Source organism: Malania oleifera, chromosome 9 (genome assembly GCF_029873635.1).
Source record: "Malania oleifera isolate guangnan ecotype guangnan chromosome 9, ASM2987363v1, whole genome shotgun sequence".
In the NCBI taxonomy this organism is placed as follows: Eukaryota; Viridiplantae; Streptophyta; class Magnoliopsida; order Santalales; family Ximeniaceae; genus Malania; species Malania oleifera.
Window position 1 is genome coordinate 60,574,948 of NC_080425.1, and position 21,353 is coordinate 60,596,300.

The window sequence follows — 21,353 nt, forward strand, 5'->3', positions numbered from 1 at the left end:
GTTTAACATGGATAAGGCTAAACCGGTAAGTACACCTTTACCTGCTTATTTTCAGTTGTTTGCTAAACTGTGTCCTTCTACTGATGAGGATAAGTTGGATATGGCTAGTGTGCCTTATGCCAATGCAGTAGGGAGTCTAATGTATGCTATGGTATGTAGTAGACCAGACTTGTCATATGCAGTTAGTTTGGTAAGAAAATATATGGCTAATCTAGGTAGAATGCATTGGAATGCAGTGAAATGGATTTTAAGATATTTGCGTGGCACTTCTAATTATGGTATCCTGTTTAAAAGTACTGATGATTGTAATGTTCAGGGTTATGTGGACTCCGATTATGCAGGTGATTTGGATAAGAGGAGGTCTACTTCTGGCTTCATTTTTACCATGGCTGGTGGTTCCATTAGTTGGAAGCCTATGTTGCAACCTACTATAGCTTTGTCTACTACAAAAGTTAAATACTTAGCTTTGGCAGAAACAAGTAAGGAGGCTTTGTGGTTAACTAGACTGATTCAGGAACTTGGTGTTATGCAAGATAGGTTACACGTATTATGTGATAGTCAGAGTGCGATCCACTTGGTAAGGAATTAGGTCTACCACTCTCGCACAAAACATATTAACATGTGGTACCATGTAGTTAGAGGTTGGGTTGAAAGTGGTAAGTTCTAGTTATTGAAGATCCAAATAGATGGAAATGTTGTAGATATGCTCACGAAGCCTATTACATTAGCTAAGTTCAAGCACTGTCTAGACTTAGTTAATGTAGTCTCTTGTTGATTGTCGATAGAGTATCCCAGAGCATGGGGATGGAATGTTGTGCTTGGCTGTGATTAAAAGCCATGGTAAAAATTGTTAAAAAATATGTTTATTATTTATTTATTTATTGTGGCTTTTATCACAGCCATTGGATCGTCTCTAAATCCAACGATTGTGTGGTGTCATATATATGTTTGTAAGCTATGAGAAAATATAGGGGTTGTTTGTCATTTTGTGCAAGGAGAGCTAGAGGGGAGGGGGGGTTCTCTTTATGAAGAACTTTTCTTCAACGAGTGGAAGGTGAAGGGGTGTACAGGGGATCTAGGATTGGGGAGAGACTGATCAAATCTTGTACTGCTATCATTTCATAGTGGATTTTTCTTCAGGTGCACGCTCCTTGGACGTAGGCAACCTTGCCGAACCACGTAAAATCTCTCATCTCCATTTTTCTGTAAATGTTCTTTGTGTGATTTATTTTGTTAATCGGAAGATTAAAATCATTGCGTGTCAACATTTCTCAATACTTCTTTCAGATAATTAAACCAAAACTCAATAAGTCAATCCAATGAATCAAAATAAGCTTCACAATATGAATCGATATAGAAATTTCAGCAAGCTCTAAGATTTTGATTTTGATATTGGATTCAAGTATGTAGCTAATGAATGAATGACCTATATTAATCAACATATTCCTTTAAGGTTTCCACAAACTTTGATATTTATCAATCAATCTACTCCCTTTAAGGTTTCCTCAAACTTTGATGTTTATCAATCAATGTACTCCCTTTAAGGTTTTCACAATTTCCAATAACAAAATAATTTTCAACAAGTTAAATAAGCATCCACGCAGTTTATATGTGCTGGAATTTAAAGAGAATAGGGAAGAGAGTGATACCAAGATTTTTACGAGGTTCGGCTATACTCGCCTACGTCCTCTCTTTAGGCACACGACCCAAGGATTTCACTACACCACTCCTTTAACCGGGCGGAGTAAACCGTTTACACACTCCTTTAAGTAGGATAGAACCCTCCTCTCCAAGCAATACCCCACGCTTGGTAATCCAATGATTCAACAATCGTGAACCGTCAAAAATAACTAGAACAAGAACAATTCTTGTGTACAAAGAGCACTCTCAAGATAGAGCTGATTAGTACAAGTTAAAGCACAATTAATATACTTCAATTTAAAATATCAATATAGAAAGAATTTGAAACTCAGAATTTTATCACAGGGAACTTCTTTTTTTTAATTGAAAAACTCAGTATATGTATGCAAATATCGGTGAGAATAGATCAGCAAGACTCAGTAAAATCTCAGCAAAGAGTGTGAGCAAGAAAGCTTTTGAAGAGCATTTGCAATAAGACTTGATTGTTGAATGTAATTCTTGATTGTATGTAGTTGTGTATAATCTTTTGGTTTTCTATGTATTTATAGAGTTAAAAAGCTTCTATTTCGTGTTCCCCAAGTTACTTTGAGTATTTCCCAAGTTTTTACAAAGATTGGGGTGCAAGAAATCTAATTTGGAAACTTTTATTCACTGTTGAAAAATAGCCGTTACGAAGTTCAGTCGACTAGACTTATCAAGGTCAGTCGTCTGGACTTTGAATTTTAGCGAAATATCAAAGTCAAAATGGGGTGAGTCGCTTGGGTTAGTCAACTAGACGTATTTTGTCTTCCTAATTTAATTCAGCATAAAATGTTAGTCGCCTGACCAGAATGGGCCAGTCGCCTAGACAAACAGAAATTCATGCTTTTATTTTGTTTGTTTCCAAAAATTTTTGTGAGCTTTTACTTGCCAAATAACTTTAAGTCTTTTGAAGATATTTTTCGGGATTTTTCAAAATTTGATCTCTAAGTCAATAATTGATCCTAATGAACTTCAAAGCATCCATATTGACTTTTAATTTAAGTACTTACATAAGACTTTCTTAAGACTAAAAAACAATCTAAATGCGAAGTCTTCATGTATGTCTTTCTTTGAGTTCATCTTGTCCTTGAGCTCCAATATTCTTTAAGTTTGCATCAAATTGGTCTGTCTTTGATCGTTTTATTTGACCACTTGTCTTTGGAATGTAAGCTTTTAATTCATCTTGTGATCACTTGATCTTGAACTCATATGCTTGATTCCTAAAACATCATCACTTCAACCAAAACATGTTAAGTTCCTTTACTTTATTATCATCAAAACAAGATTCTAAACCTTTTGAGGCCAACAAAATGCATTATTAGTGACTTTTTATGAGAATCGTGAATACTAGCTAATATAAGACTATTAGTGACGATCTTTCTCTTCAAGCATTCTGCTTAAAAAAAAAATTCGAACCTTAAATGCGCTATTTCTTTTTTGGGCATCAAATTCCATTTTACTGTGATGAACAGTTTCAAAAGATCTCACAACCTCTATTGCATTTAAAAAATCAGTCCAATCATTGCAAAACTTCACTACAGATACAAGATTAATACAAGAAACCACAAAAAAATCCAAACCAACCCGCGTGTTGTGCACCACAACATTCCTTAGCATTTTTCAAGCCTTTCCAGGAGTGCAAAACCAAAAACTAGACTACCCACGACTTCCAAAATGTAGCTTCTACCTCCCCACAAATTTTCATAACTTTTCAAATTAATTTGCTATTTTTCCTAAATTTTTCCTTTTTTTAATTCAAAAACTATTAGTGACGATTGTGCTAAACCGTCACTAATATTATTGATAGTTACGTGAACCGTGACTAATACATGACTCTTAGTGATGGTTTTGCAAACCGTCACTAATACTACAACTAATATTCTTGACTTTTACCTCGGTCAAGGCTAATTTTTAGTGACTGTTTTATGACCCGTCACTAATATGAAACTATTAGTGACGATTTTCCTAAACCGTCACTAATAATGGCCTAGTAGTGATGGTTTTGTGAACCGTGACTAATAATTTACTATTAGTGATGGTTGAGAAATTGGGACTAATAATTCACTATTAGTGACGCCCTAAAACCGTCACTAATAGTATAGAAACTATCGCTAATATTTTCCTAGGAAATTTTAGCGCCAAAAGTGGCTTTCTGCAATAGTTTAGTGACGAAATTATTAGTGATGGTTTGGAAATTGTCACTAAAAGTTCCTTATTAGTGACAGTTTTGAAAAAAACCGTCACTAATACCTTCATTATTAGTGACGGTTTTTTAAAATCGTCACTAATAAGTGCTTTTAGTGACAGATTTCAAGCCGTCACTGATAATTCCGTCACTAAAAACTAGTTTTTTATAGTGTAAGGAGCAACTAGTGTGTAGATTAAAGAAATTCATAATAGGCCTAAAGAAACTTCCTGCTAATGGTATCTTAAGTTTCATAATACAATTACTTTCTTTGACTTCAAAGGAAATGATGTTAATGAATGTATATATCTAAAGATCAATAGGAGCAAGTTTATATTTTTTATCTTATATGTGGATGATATGCTACTCACTAGTATAATCTTGGTTTATTATATGAAATCAAAGGATTTGTTTCTAAGAACTTTGAAATGAAGACATGGGAGATGCCTCATTTGTGTAAGGCATTGAAAGTTGTCATTATAGGTCTAAAAACATACGTGGTTCATCTCAAACTAACTATACTAAAAATTTTCTTGAAAGATTTAACATGCAAGGTTGTTCACCAAGTCTAGCCCCTATTATGAAAGGTTACATATTCAGTACAAATCAAAGTTTTTTCAATGAAATTGAGCAAAAAAAAAAAAAACAAAGGGAAAAGGAAAATGCTCTATATTCATATACTTTTGGAAGCTTGAATTATGCTGAAATGTGTACTCATTTCGATACTTATTGTTCTGTTGGAATGCTAGCTAGATATCAAAATAATCCAAGAATGGTTCATTCAGAAGTTGCAAAGAAGGTGATGCGAAATCTTCAAGGAACAAAGGATTATATGTTCATCTATAAGAATATTGATCCATTTGAAATCATTGGTATTTTCATATTTTGTAGGATGTTTTAACTTATTGAAATCAACATCAAGATATATGTTTATAGGTGGAGGTGTTGTGTCATAGAAAACTATGAAGCAAACTCTCACAGTCTCTTCTATAGTGGAAACATAATTCGTGGCATGCTATGAAACAACCTCCCAAGCAATTTGGTTAAGGAATTTTATTTTGGGACTTGAAATAGTAGATTCTATTTCAAGACCCATCAAAGTGTCTTGTGACAATTCAGTTGCTATTTTTTTCTCCAAAAACAAGTATCCAAGTACGTCGAAACCCACAAAGTTAAGACATATTGTTGTTAGAGAAAGGGTATCAAATAAAAAGGTGTTGATTGAACATATTAGTAGTAGAAAAAAGAAAGCAGACCCATTAACTAAAGTACTAGCGCCTGAAATGCATTATGAACGTGAAAATTCTATGGGTATGACTAATGTTATGTAACTCATGTATGTGCACATTATTGAAACGAAGATGATAGAATAGTGTATATGGTGTATTGTCATTATTATTTGACCGATTTAAGATATGAACATGATTAGTGAGCAGTCCATATTCTTCCTCATTAGGACTCCTCTAATCAATACTAATCACGTGATACAAGGAAGGAATTGTGTAAGATAATTGACAAAAAACTATTATATTTGTGTGTTTATAAATAGATAATTAAAATTGAGTACTCTAATTCGTCAACATAAGTGCATGACCAAAGTCATGTATTCCTTAATGGTTAGTGAAGAATCTCTTAATTAAGATATATTGAAGTAATAGAGTTGCAATGGCAAAAGTTATGAATCTCCTTAACTAATTTATCATTAAGGATGTATCATATTAAACCAAGGTACATTCACCTTGGAGGAAGGGGAAGGACATATTTATGACTCTTTGATGGATTGAGTCATTTATGTAATTTTATATAAAGAGCTTTTGGTCCCTCTCACCCCGCTTAACTTAATTTGGTAGAATTTTCATCACTAGTCCAAACATAAAAGTGAGGAAATGGAGAGAAGATTAAGTAGTTTCCACATTATTTAAACTTGATCAATAGGAATAGAAAAGAAGAAAATATACTACCATGCAAGTTTGATTGACTCAAAAAAAAATAGCACAAGGTATCTTATAATTCATTTTATATATCCTTGCTTTGTTATGGTTTATAAAATTAGCTTAAGATCCTTCTTATGGAGATTTTCTAACATTCTATGGACCAAAAAATGAATTTGACCCCTATCTATGGTATTAACAAAAATATACACATAATTCAAGATATTTGAATGTTTCAAATTGAAAATATATAATATATAATACACACACACACACACACACATACATAATTTATTTCATAATTATGAGGCAGTAAATAGTTGCCGATTTAATTCTACTTAAATACATATTTTTTAGTTTAAGTTTTGTCAGTTATAGAATAAATATTAAGTTCTATATCTATTTATTATTTTTGTTTATTATATTGAGAGTTATTTAGATTATACCCTATAAAAGGCATGTTCTAATCCTTTCCAAGCACAACATGCAATAGTCTACTCTTCTCTTTTCTTAGTGCTTTTAGACTTTGTTAAGTAATCAATCACTACATCTCCTACAGTTTAAGCTATCACAACGTTCTTGAACGTGAACTGGATGAGGCGTGGTAAAGGTGGTTTTGAAATGAAACTTTCGTGGAAAACATGGTGTAATGGAGTTGCTACTAACCTTTTGAAGTATGATTAGAACACTTGATTACTACTTAATTAAGGGTAGAATCGATCTACGTTACCAGAGTTGGGTTCAGGAGTTTGGTTATGCGAGGGGAAGGTATTAGCACCCCCTACGTGCCCGTTCTACGAACGGTACCTAATTGATTGAAAATTATCCCACTAATTAAATTTAATAAGCCTTTGAAATTACTCCCTTTCAAAAGTGTAAAGAAATGTACAAAATAAAATACTATATAAGTATTCTCTCATAATTGGGGCATATCATACTCCGAAGAGCTCATGCCTCCCTCTAAAATCATTGGAATTGGAAAATTGAGAAAATACTTTACAAAATAAGCTCCTAGGGTTTTTGAAATTTGTAAGGTTTTTATAAGTATGAAATAATTTTCCTGATTTTTCTCTATTTTTATGAATTTTTTGTATTTTTCTAATTTTTTTTTTGTGAAATTTTGAATTATTTAAACAAATGAAATAAACAAATAAGAAGAGCCAGTGGAAACCGGTATAGGGGGAGAATCGGTCAAACTTTGACCGATCTAGGGGAACCAATTTAAGGTTTGGTCAAGACCATGAGGTCAGGAGGCATCGGTCTAAGGTCAATGGTTCTAGAGAACTAGTTAATGAATGGGGGGAGATCGATTTAAGGCCAGGTCAGTGTCGTTGCGCCACGTGTCACGCCTGGAGTGAGGGACACCTACGGGTCAGGATCAGCTATGTGGCATGATCCTGAGCATCCGTGAGGGGAGGGTTGAGAATGGGCCGCGCCTGGGGCTGCTTTTTGTGGAAGTGGGGGCGCTACATGTCTCGCGGCAAGTGGAGGAATAGGCACCGAGGCTGACTCCTAACGCAAGTGATCCTGGCCGTTGCTGGGAGTAGGGATCTGATGGTTATGGAGGGATCTTGCACACTGCTTGATCCAATGGCCAACAACGTGCCTCGTGGAGAAATCTTGCAGTCCTTAAACAGTCATATAAAAGTCAAATATTTTCGATTCTCTCTCATTTGGTTCCTCTCCCTCCCGAAGCACTCTCTTCGTCTCTCGTCTTCCCCTCTCGTCTCTTTGCTGCAAAACCAGCGAACAAGAAACCCTAGGATTTCTTATTCCTCCATCCTTATCTCTTCTCTTTTCTTCTCTCTGCTCTCTTTTCTCATCTGAAACTGAAGATTTTAACTCCCCCTTATCTGTAACCCTAGATTCCGAAAACCCTTATTTCTAGTTTTGATTCTCTCTTTCACGTCTTCTGAGATCTTTGAAACCCTAAATCCTCGTCTCGCAACCTTTGAAACCCTAGATCTCCACATTTTGAAAACCCATATCCTTGTTTGTAGGTTCCTCTTATTTCCTCTACCTCTTTTAATCTCCTATCCTTCCCCAGCCTTCTTACCTTTCTTTCTTCAAACTCTGAATCCCTCTTTGTCCTCACTATCAAGCCCTCAAGTTGTTATCCCGGGGCTGTTCACCATTCCGAGGGTGACCGCAAAGCATTTGGAGGCAACTTGAATGAAGACATCTAGATCGAGGCTCGGTGAAGATTTACCCTAATCCTAAAGACACTGCAAGCTAAGTACCCCCCTTAGTTCTTCTCCTTTGTTATTTTTGTTTTTCCTTTTTATTTTGAAAATGATTAATGACGTGTGATTGTGGGTGGAAGTATAGTGGCTTTAGATATTGGATTGTGTGTTCAGATTTGTTTGATTTAGAAATGGAGATCTAGGTACCTGCTTGTATTTGTGTGTTTCTAGGGTTAGGATCTGGTTACAAGTCTGGACACAAAGACGACCTTACTCGTCTTGACCCAGTAAATGATGAACAGGGTTGAATCGTGTGAGTCAATCTGCAAGGATCCATGTCAACTCAGGTGAACTCGAGTGAGTTAGTGGGCATGTGTTGGGGACCCAGACACATGTGGGTCTTGATCTTTAAATAGGCTCGGGTCAAATTTTTGTTTGGGCTCGGGGTCAATTTTAATATAGAAATGGGCCTCGGGGGGGGGGGGGGGGGGGGTTTTAAAATAGGCCCAGAGTGAATTAAAATGTGTTGGGCTCATGATTTAAAATTCTCAACTAGGCCCAGGGTTAAATTTTAAAACGGGTCGGGGTTCAAATTTTGAAAACCAGGCCCAGGTTGAGTTTGGGAACGAGTCTGGGTGTTTTGAAAAAGAAAAATAGGCCTCAGTTTCTACAAGCGAATGGCCTGGTTTAAAAACCTTTCATGGGCTCAGTTAAAATATTTACTGGGCTTGGTTTAAAAATTCTTCATGGGCTTGGGTGAGTGATCAAAAAAAAATTTTAAATGAGGGGTGACTCGAAGCAGGTTCGAGTGGTCTACGCTTAAGTTCACATGCGAACCTAAACCTGATAGGAACTTCTTGCACTCAAATTCACACACAAGGATCACATAATTCAATTGAAGTGGGAATGAGAGTTTTGAATCTTACCTTCTTTTCTCCTCTCCTCCGATCTTTTTCTCCAGTGCGGATTGAACTTATCAGCTCTTTTGAGTCTGACTGGTTTGTCTGGTTGCCTGTCCTGCCTTTGCTTTTGAATTTTGTTTCGATCAGAAACCCTAAGGTTTCTGGCTCTTTCTTCTTCTAAGTTTCTCTCCCTAATTCTGAAGAGTCCCTCCCTCTCTTTCTAATTTCTCTTCTTGAACTCTCTTTGCCACTCTCAATCTTTGTAGAGTTTCTGTAGCTCTCAATTTTTCTTTTCCCTTCTCAATTTTATAGAGTTTGGCTCAGTTTCTGATTGGTGTCTAACTATAGTGCGAGCCTCCCTATTTACGAGGATGCTCTAGGGTGATTTGGCGCCAGAATTCTCAACAGAGTTCCCTTAACAAACTGGCAAGGAATAATTCCTTTTTAGCCGATTTCATCCCTTCTTTGCAGAAGTGAATTTTTTTATTATTCTTTTGAATTTTATTTGCTAACCGACTGTGCTATTTCTCTTTTCTGTGCGCAGGTGAACACGGGGACTCTTGGATGTTCCAGGTTGCGGATGTGGAGTGGAGGACTTGGAATTTCTTCTGTGTTTTATTGTATTTTTGTATTTTTGCTTTTGTGGGTGTAATTTGCATGTGTACATGTACCCCTGGGCTCTTTTGTACTGCATCTTATCTTTGTACCATTCTCCTTTCCTCTATAACATTGTATGCTTACATCTTATTTCCCTATATTTTGTTTTTTGCTTTTTTAACTTGTATTTTGAATTTTTATTTCCTGTGTTATTCTGTTGTAAACTTTTTGCCTGTACTTCTCTGCACTTTATCTGTACCACTGGGGCACGTGCTCCTCCTCCTAATAAAATGTATGATTTTTAATTTTGACCCCAAATCCACAATTGACCAACTTCTTTCAAAGGAAAATCCTGGTAATAAAAATGACTTCGAGACTTGACTAAAACCTGACTTTAAAAATTAAGAGATTTATTGGGAATTGAAAAGCTCGATTTTAAAATCTAAAAACTCAATTCAAAAGTTCAAATGATTCCATTTAAAAAATTCCTAGACTCAAACTAAAGAAGTGGAAAACTAGACTTTTGACACTTAAAGATCTTGACTAAAAGCTTTGAAGACTTAGATTATGGGGACTTAGTTTTGAGACCCTAATAAAAGCAAACTAACTCCTAAGTTCAAAGGGACTCAATTTTTTTGGATTTTAAGACTCAAACCACCATACCTAGCCTAATAATTGGTTTTGAAATTTTGCGATCTCGACCAATGAAAGAGAATAATTTTGCAACTAAATTGAAAACCTAATCTAACAACTTGATTTTGAAGATTTCACAGACTTTATTTTGCAAGACTCAGTTTCGAATTAGAAACAGGATTTCTATGGAGCTCGATTGAATGAAGTCAAAATGACTCTATTTTGAAATTAAGAGGACTCATTTCACAAAACATATGGAAAGAGATTAATTTTTCCATTAAGAAAACTATGTCACTATTATACAAGTTGAGTTTTAAAACTGAAATTAGAGAGGCTTGAATTGCTCAAAAAGACTCAATTTTTGAAAAGGGGGACTCGGGGTCTCAATTTTGAATGAGGGGTTATATCCAGGACTCAAAATCAACTCTTATTATACCGAGTCTTCTTAGGGTTGCGTGGTTAAAATTGGGGTGTCTACATCAGTATTTGTGAGTTATGCAAAACCAAGCCAATCGAGTAATTTTATAAGTTATTTGTGCAATGACTAGTTGCACCAAGATACTTTTTGTAGGAGTGAAATCATTTTTAAGGATAGTAGTTCTTTTATGCGTCAGCGATAAGCATATATTTTTTCATTATTAATTTATCATAGTTTTTTCTTCTATTATTTTTCTAACAATCTTAAATTTGAACGATATTCTCAATTAGAAAAAAAAAGAAAAAAAGAAAAACAGTTGTAAATTAAGCAACCTTGAATGTTCTTTCCTCCTATGCATACATACTTAATTGTAATTCCTAGAATATACACCAAAATTTGGTTTAGTTGTACTTTTAATTAATTAATTAATTTATTTATTTATTTTTTACTAAAAGAGGGTAGTACCTCCATTTATTTATTAATAAACCTTCACTTTTGGCGGAGGAATATCTTGATTACACGATAAGCAAAAGAGAGATTACAGAAAAATAAAATAAAACCCTCCCAGAAACAACACCAGCAACCAACTAAATCAGGACAACAAAACTAGACAAAACTAACAAAGAAGATAGAGACATAAAAACAACTATGAACAAATCAAAATTCACCAAATAAAACTTGAGGGTTGAACTAATGACGAATGGAAGTGAGACACCACCTACCCATCAGAAAAATACCTTTCAGATAATGTGACAGAGGGTGTTGTTCTTCGTAAATTACATTTTTTCTCATTTCTCATTCTTTAGCAATAAAATCAGTCATACTATTGTCTTTCCTATATTAATGTGTCACCATGACATTCACTTCTTCTAGGTCCACCACGAGCTCCTCCCAAAAATACCAAAGATACCACAAAGTATATCTACCTTTCCGAAACCAATCAACTACAATTCGCTAGTCATTTTTAATAATCACATTAAAATAATGCAATCGTTTGATCGTTTGCACAAACGAATTCCTTCCTTGATTGCTTTTAATTCCGCATTATTATTCGTACCATTGTCAAAATATCTTGAAAAAGGCGCTTTTGCCTCGTTATGACAATTCCGAATAATTCCTCCACCTCCTGAAGTACCCGATTTAGTTGTAATTTGTGATGCAGGTCTCACGCTTTTGATACATATTCAATGTTTCTACTGTAGTAACTAAAAACTAGATCTTAATACTCTTTTTTTTTTTTTTTTTTTATAAAGTAGGTTTGACAACAAATTTGATTCTACAATCTGTTTATTGAATTCTATAAAGTACCTACAACCATCTATGCTTTCACTGCATGTCGAGTAGTAGATCAATTTAATGATTAAGAACACATGATATATACATCTTGGATCTTCACACAAGCAATCTTTAATACTAAATGAAATCTTTGCATTGAAAATGTATCAAATGTGGATTTGAGAACTGAAAAAAGAAAAAGGATAAAAAAAAAAAACACATTTGCCTAGTTATTTATCAACCAAAAACACTAAATTTAGTATATGTAGTCTTTTAAAAGGTAGCACAACCTAGTTTACTAAATTTGTTTTAATGCCATCAGGTTTTAAAAATATCTTGAAATGCGAGAGAATTATTCTCTTAATATCTATTATAAAATTTGAAAAAATATAGTAAATATGAATAAATACTTTATTCCACATTACAGACTTAATCTTTGGATAGTTGTAAAGGAAATTTTCAAACATTACAAGGGCATATTTTTACTATAGTTTATCTTATAATTGGGATTGATCGAGGAATAAAGTATACTAATAAATAAATAAATAAATGAAATAATTTTCATATTATTCATAACTAATGTGTATTAGCATCATAAAATTTCTTAATGAATCCATAATTTTGTTAGACAATATGTTTATTTACAATTGTACATTTAATAAATTCACCTATGTGCTTATAGAAGCAAGCTTGCTTCTAATGAAAGTTGGTTGGACTAAAACTTTCTATATTACTTATGAAAATTCAAATATGGTGCATTACCTACCAACTCATAAGAACTTTGTATCTACAAATGTTATGTGAATAATGTATTTATTGTATTATGGTAAAAGGAGTTTGGTTCAAAATTTTAATATTCACCAAACTCTTGTAACTCATAGCACATTCTCCCTAAATACAATTCAAACTAAAAGGTATTATCACCCAATTCATTATATCTTGTCGGTACCCAATATTATTATTTTCCTCTATCTTTCTTCATTTTTCTTTTAAAGTTTGAATCATGCTCCGCGCCCCCCGCCGGGGGGGGGGGGGGGGGGGGGTGGTGTGGTGGGGGCGTGCACCAATCCTTTCCAAACACAACATTAATCTACAATCTCCTCTCCCCTTACTTTTAGACTTTGGTGGGTATTGGTTACTATCTCATATACTTTTATGCTTATGAGTGTATACAAAACCAAACTTATCGAGTCATCAAAGGGGTTGTGCGCGTAATGATGATTTGCACTGAGATATACTCTATAAGCACAATATCAACTTTAGTCATCAAAGGGGTTGTGCGCGTAATGATGATTTACACTGAGATATACTCTATAAGCACAATATCAACTTTAAAAATTGTGTTTCTTTCAAACCTCAACTTATGATAAATATCTATTTTTTCATGATTTATTATATATTTTATTTTATTTTTTTGAAAGAAAATATGGGAAATTCATTAAAATATCTCTTCTGAAGAAGAGGTAAGCACCTTTCAGTTCTTATTCGGGTGCGAGACAGGGCACTTGAAAGAAATATGGTGGTGGCGAAGGCCAGCGACGGACGTTAAGGTATCTTTACATAGGATAGGGGGAGAAAGACAAGAAGTCATTTCTCCTCATTTGAGCTACCTAGCCAATATAATGGGCTGGTCCATTATAGCCTCTGTTACAGTAATAATATTGTAACACATTGAACATTGTAGCAAATTAAATACATCATCGACAAGAAGAGGCGACAAAGCCCATTTCGAACAAGAACTAAGCCTAATTACATAAACAATTTTCTTTGCATTTGAGACAATTTGGAAGTTTGTCCACCCAAGAGAAATTTCTCATCTATTGCTCCTCTGTCTGCCCATAGTTTTGCCTTTATTGTTTCTTTGACAGACGTGCGTGCATGCATATATATATATATATAATTCTTGCCCTCTTTAACTCATTTACTAAATCGATCTAACTATATATATATATATATATATATATATATATATATATATAGTTAGATCGATTTAGTAAATGAGTTAAAGAGGGCAAGAAGAGAAGTTTCCTCTTTACTTAGGGAGTATTATTATAAAAAATTAAAGAAATAAAAATCAAAAAATTGAAAATTAGAAATCAACAACCTATTGGTTAACATTTATTAAACTAATGCAAATTTAAAAATTAATTAAAAAAATTTTATTTTTATCTTTAAATCAAATACTATTATAAAAATATGATTAAAATAATAAAATTACAAATAATCTACATTAAAAATTATTATAATAAAAATAAATTTATTATAATTATTTGACTTAATTGTTCTATTTTTAAAATTTATTTTGTAATAAAAATTTTATTGGAAATGACAATTGAAAAATAGTAAAAGTATTTTGTAATTGGTTTTTTTATCAATTTTTTTTAAAAATTTATATGTACTTTTATTTTAATTATATTTAAATTCGTGTGATTATTTAACTTTTATTTTAATTTCAAAGTAAAAAAATTATTTCTAGATATTAAAATTTTTTGCAACAAGTTGTTAAAATAACTGAAAATCATAAAATTTGGTGTTTTGTTTTTTTGAGAAACAACAAAAAACCGGTAACACAAACAGAAAATTGACAACACAAATAAACGCATTTTATAAAATTTTTTTTTCACTGTGGAGAAACAGAAATAGAAATTAGAAAATAGCAACCATACTAAATAGACCCTTAATTATTTCCAATGTATGTCCACTACTATGCTTATGCTTTTCATTTTTATTTATTTTTTAATATACCTTCCTGTAGAACAATGCTTTCATCAAACAAATCAAAAACCTCAAATTATGTATGATTAATCAGTAGACCCAAGTAATGATAGAAATTCATTAACACCATTAGGGGTGTACAAAATTTACTAAAAAAATCGAAAATCGATCTAAAACCAGACTGAAATAAGTTCCGGTTTGATCTTTCGATTTTTTGTTTTAGCTTCGATTTTTGAAAATAAAAAATTTTGATTCTCCGTTCAGTTTCAATTTTCAACCCAAACCGAATCAAAAAATCAAAAGACCGAAATATGTTATAAAAAATATATATTAATGCTCTTGTAATATAATATTTAACTATATATATACTTGTTCAACTAATAATTTTTTAGTAAATTCAATTTTGAATAAAATAAATACATCTTCACATTCTTAACTTTTTTTTTTTTTTTTAATTATCAAAATAAGAATCTGAAAAAAGAAGAAGAAAATAGTTAGCTTTTATAAATAGACTCCCCTCCCTCACAAATTTTCAACGTGCGATAGCAAGCTGTAAGTATTTAAACTCTCTCCCCCAGCTATAACTATAGGTTCCCCCCACCTTTCTTTCTAACTCCCAGCCCAGCTGCTAGCTAATGGCAAGAGGGCTTGTTTTACTGCATTTGGCCCATATTTGGCTTCTAGGGCCCTCCACAAAGCCCCTTTCCAGTAAAGGCCCACTTGTTGTATTGGGCTTTGTATTGGGATGAGGTTCAATTCGATTAGAAACCAAAAATTGAACTGAATTATTTTTTTAAACCGAACTGTCAGTTCATAGTTCGGTAATGTTTTTTAATTATATAAGAGCCGATATGTTTCGATTTGGTGTTTGGTTTTACCCAAAATTGAATCTAAAAGAATCGAGTACACCCCTAAACACCACCAATAATCCCCAATTCCGGGCATTTAATCTAAGGTACAAGGTCATGATTACTTGCTCAAATAAGAATGTCAGAACTTTAGGGTTAGAATTTTATCTTCATTTTGAAATATAGGGAGGTGAACTAGCGAGTCATTCCTTTTAATATTTTTTAAAGAGTAGTTTTTGGTAATGAAAGAGTCATTCTTTGTGAAATGGCATAAACAAGATAAAATGGATAAAAATCCGTTAATCTTAACCCAATTCGATCTGCTTAAACTGACTCGCAACCGATCCACCTATATGCTAACAACAAGTGTTTAAACTCATTGATAACCCTATATGCCCATACTTATTATACATCAATTCAATGAGCATAAGTTTTATTGGTCAAAACCTAGTCCACAGTCCTAGCTCTTGCACTATCATATGCGTTTCTAGATCTGCACCATGTCGTCATTTAAACTCAAGCTCAAATACTTAATTTTCTGGTGATCAAATTAGAAACCTCTAAATTCATGATTTGAAAAATTCTAAAAATTATAATTTTGTGATTAGTTATTAAATGTTTAACAATTACCAAATTATAATTTTAAAAATAACTTCAGTTATCATGTTACAAAATAAATTGTTCCTTGAATGATAAAAAAAATTATATTAGGACGGAAATGACGAATTATTCGTCATCCATCACAAATTATCTGATTCGAACTGTCATTAATCCGAAACTTAAATGAATCGGATATGAATTATAATATTCTCACTTGATAATCCGCCAAATCTGTCATAGATTATTCGACCCGACTGACTTTATTAGGTCTAAAATGGTAGTTAGAGTTTTTTATTAAAAAAATTTGAATACAGTATAGCAGAAAAAATAAGAATAAAAAAGAAAATACCCCAGCAATGGGTATGTAATTTTAAAAATTTGTAGAAAAATGTTTTTAAAAAAAAATTGGAAAGAATCATTGAATCTGCACTTTCAAGTGGTGAACTTCTGGTTTTCAGGCTGCAGTTCCAACTATTAGGACGACAGCAGCTCAGTTTGGTCGCGTCCACTGAGCAATGGCTTATGGTTTGTTGTGCAACACTCGAGTGACCAAGAGTAGTTTGAGTTTGAGGGGAATTGTTGAATTGACATGGAAGGGAGAAATTATTGAAAATTTTACTTTGTGAATTGCCTTGCCCCATGTTGAGAAAGAGACGGTGAAGAAGGAGACTTATATGCATGGATATGCTCCAAAACTTATAAAGCCTGTGCGCAAAGACCTCGGTGCCAACAGTAAACACAAGCACCCCAAGGATTTGGTCATCCAGAGTGTTTTAAACAAGATTCCTAGCCGAACCACTAGATCCTGCTCCTCCTCCCCTATGACAAGCTAAGCAATGGTATGATAATTAGATAGCAAATTTATATTTGCTATAAGATAAAATTACATTATATTTTTGGTAGTTCAACTCGACATATTTAAGCTAAGATGATTATAGGACGATTATGCAACATAAAATTGTGCTTGCTCTAGTTAGATACCTTTTGTTTGATCTCGTGCTAGCTAGAAACATGGCTTGGGAAGGAGAAAACACAGATCCATCATCCATGTACCAAGGCAGTCACAAATCCCAAGGATCAAACAAAAAGCATTGTTACAATGTAGAAACAAACAGCATGGTTAGCCGCTAAATCAAAATTAGGAGCAAACCTGCAGAGTTTAATGATGGACGCGTTTGCTATGAAACTAAAATGTATGAGACCTTTGATGAACAGGTTTGTTTCTGAGCCTAGCAAGAGTGATAAGCACTGGTTACAACCCCTTTGCAAGGCAGCCATTAGTTGAGAACTGTGAATATGTGGAGTTATGTTCTTGAATCAGACGTAGAACAAACTCAGAAATTTGGGTATTTAAAGTGCTAGAATCCTTTAGATCAATATCACTAGCCATTTGTGTGTGCCTGGAAGTGTGTGCATCAATCCAAATTCCAAAAAGCATTCCAAGAAGAAAGAGGACCACAATGGGAGAAGAATAAATTAAGGAGTTTTGAGAACAGAAAAATAGATAGTCAACAGCACAATCATGTTCAATAATTTCTAAGCTTCAAAAAGGGCCTTACAAACCAAAAACCAAATCCAGCTCGGATATCAGCATGGGCAGCTTTTGAACTCATCCTGCTGATCATCACATTGGGTACTGAAATGTGATTCATGGGTGGTCATGGTTCCCTTCATATGTCATAACCAACATGGTAGGATCCTCCAAAGATCTTTTCGTGTGCTTTCTAGCAGGGCATCCCCTTGTGCGATTGCATTTGTAATAGCTCCTATGAAAGTGAAGCATCAAAGACATGACAATGGTATTATCAGACTGTATGGCTTCAACATCTATAAGAACGGACGGGAACAAAGAAAGCTAAAAGAAAAACAATGCCTCACTTCATTGCAGAAGTACACTATAAAATCATCATCCATCGCATGGTTGACATCATCCAATAAATGGCCACAATGTTGTCCCCCCCCCCCCCCCAAAAAAAAATCGTGAGCATCTCTTGTGAATAAAAAACTTCTAAGTTGATCTCTTGCTCTTGAAAAGTTTTAGGAACATCAAGATAATAAGGTCGAAGCAACTAAGTTGCAATACTGAAAAGAAAACTCTTGGATAAATGCTTTCTTCCACGCCCCTTTATAATGTGTGTGTGTGTGTGTGAGTGCACGTGTATTATATGAATGTACTGGATCAACATTAAAAAAGATAGCACTGAAGAGAACTCAAGGTAAAGAAAACAAAGTGGACTGGATGGAAATGCAAAAGAGATGGCTAAGATTAACACCCCATCAGGACTTGACAGGGACATCATGAATTCATGATAGTTACCAATCAAAAGTCAGTCCTAAATTCCACATGATGCAAACAGAGAATCATGCATGGCATCCCAGTCTTTCATTGATGCTACAATTCATTCATGCTCATATCAGGATGCCATGAAATATATATATGGAACACTGCAATGACAAAATTTTCTTTCCATTCTGCAAGCTTCTCAGGAACCAAAGATAATGATAGAAAGTCTTATGGAAGTATCGAAACGCTTCTATATGTCAAACAACACCAAGGTTTAATATACCATAAAATTAATAGATTCAATGTGTGAATGGTACTAAGATTCAAGTCATGGAAACAGCCTCTCTAAATGTGGAAGTGAGGTTATGTACATCAAGCCCTCACCAAAACCTTGACATGGCATAGCCTTGTGCACTGGCTGTTACATTCTTTTAATGTGTGAATGAACCAAAGCTACATCTCAATTGTCAATATAAAAGGTGAAAATAGGAACAGAAAATTCTGAAACCTTGCAGTAACAAACTTAGCATATTCTCATTGTGAAAGAAAGGAACCAAGAAAACTCATCGGGAGGTAAACCTGCTGGTCTGTTGCTTAAAACTGGAACCCTGATTGTTCTCTTTGCCCTCACTTTCCTGCAATCGATGATTGAAAAACTAACAAATAAGAGAGGAAAGCATGAGAAATCAGCAGGAAGAGAAAGAGAAAGAAGAGAACCATTACTAAAAGATAAGTCAATACTATTTGTTACATAAATTTCTATAAGAAGCTTATGCTGCAAAATGCTATCAAGTTAATCTAAAAAATGTTCATGCTGCAATCCCCAGAGTGCAAATTATGGTTTCAGTAACGCGTAAACTTCTATCAGCAAAGGATTGACAACCCTCTATTGATGACAAAGAGGAGGCATACAAACAAGATCCAATATCCACCCTCAACAACGAATAGTTTAAAATATAATAAATGTTGCGGAATATGCTCTAGGGTTATGCACACATGCAACAAATCAAAAGAAAAATAGAAGAAAACAAGAAGATTGCAGCAATTTTTGTGGTTCAGCAGTGTGTCTATATCCTTGAATCCTCTGTCAAATCTCCCCTGAACTGTCTTAGAATTTCAACCCTTGGTTGTATATAGTCCCCATGTGAAAATTTCCCAAAAATACCCACTCACAAAACAGTATTGAAATGACACTATGGCCCAAACCAAAATATCATACGACCACAGAGGTCTTCATGCGAAACCTTCAACTTATTTTTACGAATTTTTAAGTTCTAAATATAAGTCACAAGTCAACATGAGGCAACAAACCAAAAAATAGTGTAATTAACATCATTGAAGCAAAGAAACAAGTGACAAATGAACGGAATTGTAGATCAAATGAGGAATTGCAGGAACAAGTATTCACCTTTGCTTCAAGCAGTGGAATTTTCTAGTTGAGGCCACACGTCTTGCACTAGCTTCTTCATCCTTTGCCTCGTTCTGTGTTTTAGTGGGAAACAAATAGGAATCACCGTGAGGAGCCAGTGTTTCTGATGATGAATTACGAAAATCATGTTTACTGACGTCACTCGTCCACACTAACCAAAGAAATGCTTGAATGCTCTAAAGATTGTCTGAACTCCATGATCAAATTCTTTGAAAATACTGCATTGATTTCAGAGTAACATCGGTTCATTGCCGGAGCACACATGTTTTGACGAAAGTTAAGACCATTGATGGTGGTTAAAACAGTTGTAAAGGGAGTATTTTGAGAGGGAAGTAACCGTTCAGCTGTAGGGGGTTGGCTGAATTGCATTTAAAACTTGACAATGAAAAACTATGACGACCTGATAATTCAATGCGGTTTACATCAATGGAATTTGGTAAAGGACCTTTTCTGATCCTCTTACAATCTGCACGCGCGTTGATCCATCAAGCAGGGAAATCAACTTCCTGAACTCGGACACTGTATTTTGAGCAATCAAGCTTACTTCCACAACCCTTCTCACTTGGTTTTGATCAGACATACAATCGAACAGGTCGTGGGCAAATCTAAAACTACTCCGAGCAGCCTCATCAATTCTTCTTGAAGCGTACACACTTGAAGCTTCTTTCATTGCTGAAATCACAAATTTACAAATTTTACCAATAAAAGTACCTGGTAAAGCGTCAAAATACAACGGCAGAAAACTCAAGGAGGCTCCACTATAAGAGCCAGACGGCCATGAATTCCCATTTTAACTGACTGGGTATGCTTGAATAGATACAAAATGAATTCTCTGATAAGACCCATGAGCCATGAACCACTAATAGGATCAAAACTCTTGATTGAGTGAAGTATTGACCTCGTAAAAATCTGCTTCATGAACATCAGTCGCTTGTCTTGGACTAAAACGACTAATCAACTCCACAGTCAATGGTAGCTTAAGTTTAAATTCCCACCAGGCAACGCATCTTATTTTTGATTTGAATAAAATTGAGAAAAAAAAGACAGCACGGGAGAGAGAGAGAGAGAGAGAGAGATGGAAATGGAGCTGATGTTGTATCGAAATATTGAATCAATCAAACAAGCAAATCAATGATAAAACAAATACATAACACAACCATGCAGAATGTTTGAAAGCAATAAAAATAACACAAGAAATTACATGGTTAGATAATGCTTATATTCATGGGAGCTATCAGCAAAAAATTCTTAGTATTAGGGACACTTAAAATATTACAAATATATATAAAGTTTCCGAAGACTTTCCCTCCAAACTCCAACTAACTTAACGTCTATTTTTCAAAATTTAAAAATTTGCGTTGAGTCCTCGAGCGAAACCGTTGATGGTTTGGATCAAACCATTGACGGTTTCCTTACTACTCCACCAATACTTTGATTTTCAACTTGTGTTTCCTCCGTTGCACATGCATACCACTTAGTATATAAACCACATATCACAACAATCTCCACCTTGGTGAATATATGCCCCTTAGGAGAAATCGAAAACATAGCCTAATGCAGACCTTGAATTTGGGACATTAAGTTGGAGCTGTCTCCCTTCTAGCAACTAGAGACATGAAGCAAGTTCAAGCAATGCATGAAATTTTCAGTTGTAACCGGCTTTGTCAATATACCCGCTACATTCTCAGATG

General features: G+C 34.3%; 1 long non-coding RNA gene across 1 annotated transcript; it reads right to left on the reverse strand.

Moving 5' to 3' along the window:
- Positions 1 to 17,401: 17,401 nt before the first annotated feature.
- LOC131164280 (uncharacterized) lies at positions 17,402 to 20,816 on the reverse strand. Its single transcript, XR_009139242.1, has 3 exons — positions 19,642 to 20,816; positions 18,813 to 18,868; positions 17,402 to 17,715 (listed from the first exon to the last, which is right to left on the reverse strand). It is a non-coding gene; the product is annotated as an uncharacterized LOC131164280 (long non-coding RNA).
- Positions 20,817 to 21,353: the final 537 nt, after the last annotated feature.